Source organism: Urocampus carinirostris, chromosome 7 (genome assembly GCF_059441175.1).
Source record: "Urocampus carinirostris isolate Australia breed hairy pipefish chromosome 7, RoL_Ucar_1.0, whole genome shotgun sequence".
In the NCBI taxonomy this organism is placed as follows: Eukaryota; Metazoa; Chordata; class Actinopteri; order Syngnathiformes; family Syngnathidae; genus Urocampus; species Urocampus carinirostris.
This window is the reverse complement of record NC_142355.1, coordinates 2,602,447-2,606,758: the sequence shown is the minus strand read 5'-3', so window position 1 is coordinate 2,606,758 and position 4,312 is coordinate 2,602,447. Positions and strand designations below refer to the sequence as shown.

The 4,312-nt window shown below is 42.9% G+C and overlaps 1 pseudogene; it reads right to left on the bottom strand.

The window, feature by feature from the left end:
- Positions 1–3,649: 3,649 nt before the first annotated feature.
- Positions 3,650–3,783, bottom strand: LOC148362109 (U2 spliceosomal RNA; annotated as a pseudogene).
- Positions 3,784–4,312: the final 529 nt, after the last annotated feature.

The window sequence follows — 4,312 nt, the reverse complement described above, 5'->3', positions numbered from 1 at the left end:
CATCTCCCTTCGTGAGCAATCTCATCAAATCCTTCCTAAGCTTGAGACAGTGAAAACAACCTCTGGCTGGACAAAAACTTGAGAGATGTTTAAGGTAAGGGTGAGCGGATAGCTGTAAATATTGAAGGATTTTATACATTTGACTATAAAGGATTTTATACAATCGAATACAGATTACTATCAGGAAGCCAGAACAGACCAGGAAACCCCAGAGCATTCGTTTTAGTTCTTTATTTAAGGAAGCGTTCAGGGCTTGCGGGAGACGTGATGGCGGTCGGACGTCAGCAGCGGAGCCGGAGAGATAGCTTCGGATCAAGTGGCCGATCGGGGTGCGGAAGTCAGGCAGGTCGAGTTTACCGGGGCTGGAGAGGAGATCGAAGCGTGGGACGGAAACAGGTCGGATCAGAGGCAGGCAAAAACTTCAATTCACGGGATATCAGGGGAAAACACACAGAGTTACAAAATGTACACTCTGACACTGAACTCTGGGCGCATCGCGCTTAAGAGAGAAGGGCCAGCCAATCAGAAGGCGCCCACATGATTGCTCCAGGTGATCAGAGTTAGTAATCATGACAATTAAATTTAATGCAAAAGATATTCACTGGCTTGGCTGTGGTGCGAGGTCAGCGCACCCTAGTAGAAAATGTTGTTTACAGAAACGGCGGGAATGGGACGTAAGGCTGATAAGATAATCAGCACATTGTGTTTTTGTCGCAGGTTCACGAAAAACAACATCATTTAGATTAGCTGCATTCATTACTTTTTTGTTATCACATGCTTTGAAGTTACAATTGGAACCATCCGAAAGGATTAGGTCAGACTTCCCACAATCCTCGAATGCAGCATTATCTCATAATAATAATAATAATAATAATAATTTCCTTGTATTGTCATTCTGTGTAACAATGTACACAGAACGAAATGTCGATTGCACCTGACCCGTTGTAGCGAGCCGATGCAGCCGCAGCCAACAGAGGGCGCCGTCGACCACTTTTTAAGTCTTAGGAATGACTCTAATAATAATAATAATAATAATTTCCTTGTATTGTCATTCTGTGTAACAATGTACACAGAACGAAATGTCGATTGCACCTGACCCGTTGTAGCGAGCCGATGCAGCCGCAGCCAACAGAGGGCGCCGCCGACCACTTTTTAAGTCTTAGGAATGACTCTAAAGCTGTACCACTAAGACCACATGCATCGAAAAACTGTAGAGAAACAGAATATTAAAAGGAAGCTCAAGGCCACAGATCCCTTAACCAGCAAGGTCGTAGGAGCTCCACTTCCTGTGGTGTGTCTTGGGCAATTACTGCCTGGCGTCACATATCCCTCTTGTGGCCTTTTTTCAGGGTAAAAGTTGTTCTCCTACATTAAAAAAATAGCACTGTTTTCTATGATTACTAGTAGCTGGAGAACCATCCTCATCTGACTCAGATACTGCACCTTCATCAACTCGTCAGCGTTGTTTTTCGGTGTACAGCGTCATCCTGCTCTTCAGAGATTAGCCGGACCTTGGCAATGAAGGGCGGCAGCATTTGTGTAACAATACTGAGCTACAACTTAAATCACTGAAGGGGAAACTATTTTGTTCAGAAATTTGATTATCGCATTGTACAAGAAGCATTGCATCATTTGTGGCTTTCAAATTTGTGTTGAAAAATATACATTATGTTCTTTGCTCTTTAAAGGCATGTGGAATGCTCTTCCCCCTGAGATCCGATCTGCAACCTCAGTGGAAATGTCTCTCATCTCTCATCTCATTAGCTACACCGCTTATCCTCAGTAGGGTCGCGGGGGTGCTGGAGCCCATCCCAGCAATCATCGGGCAGTGGGCAGGGGACACCCTGAACTGGTTGCCAGCCAATCGCAGGGCACACAGGGACAGACAACTCATTCGCTCATAAACACCTAGGGACAATTTGGACCGGCCAATTCACCTGAAATGCATGTTTTTGGAATGTGGGAGGAAACCGGAATGCCCGGAGGAAACCCACGCAAGCACGGGGAGAACATACAAACTCCGCACAGGAAATCTGGAGCTGGATTTGAACCCACGACAGGTTCCCATGACATGAACTGTGCCGCACAAGCGCTAACCACTGCGCCACCGTGCTAAAAACACACTTCTACTCTATAACAAATGAATAACCTATACTTTTCGTGGACAATATCTGTGTATTATTTGTGATTGCAACATCCATTGCAGCCTGGTCATCCTGAAAGGTGATTACCACATGTGTCTTCTCAAGGTTTTTTCATTTTCCTCATGTTGAGGTTTTTGAGTTTTTCCTTGCCCTCATGTTGGTTCCAGATCAGGGGATGGTGTAATAATGGTCTGTAATTCTAGTCTGTGCAATAACCTGTGTAGCCCTTTGAGACTCTTTGTGATTAAGGGCTATACAAATAAAAATGACTTGACTTGACTTAAAGCTAGAAGTTGTTTCGATCCCTTATATATAATTTCCCTCTTTCCGAATGAATAATTTCTGGATGTTTCCTGGCACTATGTTTTCGTTGACCTTAAATAGCAGTTGTGCAGTGAAACATTTTACTAAATCATCAAAATTTAATAATTTGGACTGCAGGAATAAAATATGAGTATGGACTTGATATCCTACCCTGTGTATGGTTCTAATTGCACATTTTTGGAGGATAAAAAGGGGCTGTAGTGAACTTGTGTAATTATTGCCCCAGACTTCTGTCTGCACAATAAATCAAGACGACTTGGAACAATGTAGAGATTGTTTAATGACAAGATGAATGGATACATTGAGACGTCAAGTGAATAAAACAGAAGAAAAATAAGTACCGTAAATTCAGGACTATAGAGCGCACCTGATTATAAGCCGCACCCACCACATTTTAAGAGGACAACCGATTTTGTACTTACACAAGCCGCACCTGTATATAAGCCGCATGCGCCCACCTTAAAAAAATGTAACACAAACACAAAATTAACCCAGACCCGACTTCAAGTCCCGCGATTGAAACTAAATGCCCTTCATTAAAGTCCACAGTCCAAAAATCACAGCCGGCAAAATGAACGGAAAATGATACCTGTACTTAAAGTTTGATGCAGACCTGCAGAGTCCTGGAACCGTTGAAAGTAATCCAAGGAAAAAAGTGTATATTTCCAAAGGTAAGGGTGGGAAAAATTTATCAGATGAACACATTTACTCACGCAACTCCTTTTGCTTTAACAAACTTTTTACCCCCTCTTCTTTCCTTGTCTGTCCCTCACCTTTAGTGGTCCCCACTTAAACTCGGCACCCCGCGTTTGTTCCGCCCCTCATTTTTCGTTCACTCGTGCAAAACATATCAAAATAAGTGTCTCAAATAAATACAAATAAATACATTACAAAAATATACAGTTGCAAATACATATTATGCATGGGTTACACATATTTACAAAGAAAGACGGTGCACAGAGAGAGTTTTCAAAGCTTTAATAATAATACTATAACTTTCTTCCCAAATGGTGGCTGGGGTTTTGGGGTTTTTAAGGGTTATTGTTCTATCTTCGTTATTCATTATCCATTATCCGTTATCGGTCAGTTCATAATACGCTACAAAGCCTAGGAGCCGGTACACTTACTCTCAGCCAAAAGGCTAAGCTAAGGTCCTAGCCCTAAAGCCTTGCTGCGATCATTGCGAATGCACCGTTCCCGGAGGTACTGCAATACCGGGCCGATGCGTGGAGTGGACAGAGCAAGCTCTTATTCCATCTCCGAAATGCAAAAATCAAAGATCATGGCAAGAGGTACGGCCAAAAGGCCAAGCTAGCCCTAAAGCCTGGCCAAGCTAACGAACTAGCATGACAGGGCAGTTAATGGTAGCAACATTCGAGCGCCGCTAGCGGCCGTTAGAAAAATGACATAAATTGGCCGCATCACTGAATAAGCCGCAGGGTTGAAAGTTAGGGAAAAAAGTAGCGGCTTATAGTACGGAATTTACGGTAAATATACAATCAAATATTGTAGGCGTATGGATTATGCACCACACTTGCTTTGCTTGCGGTTTATAAAAACGGCTTGGTCATTGGAATTCCCACCATCTGGACCACACCAAAAAATGAAATTAAACCTTAATCACCCTCTATTGTCACCTTCATTTCTTTTCATAGGCTCTTCATTGGATTAGCGAAACAATTCATCACTTAAGGGCGACGAGTCAACACTTAACCTCTGCGCTCGCTCCACCATCGTTCCTCCCCGGTGAAGATGGCCTCTTTTTTTCCTGTTTCACTTCAGAGCTTTCCTCATTGGAGTTGCATTACCTCCATTAATGTATCTCACATTTTTTTGTTCCTCAA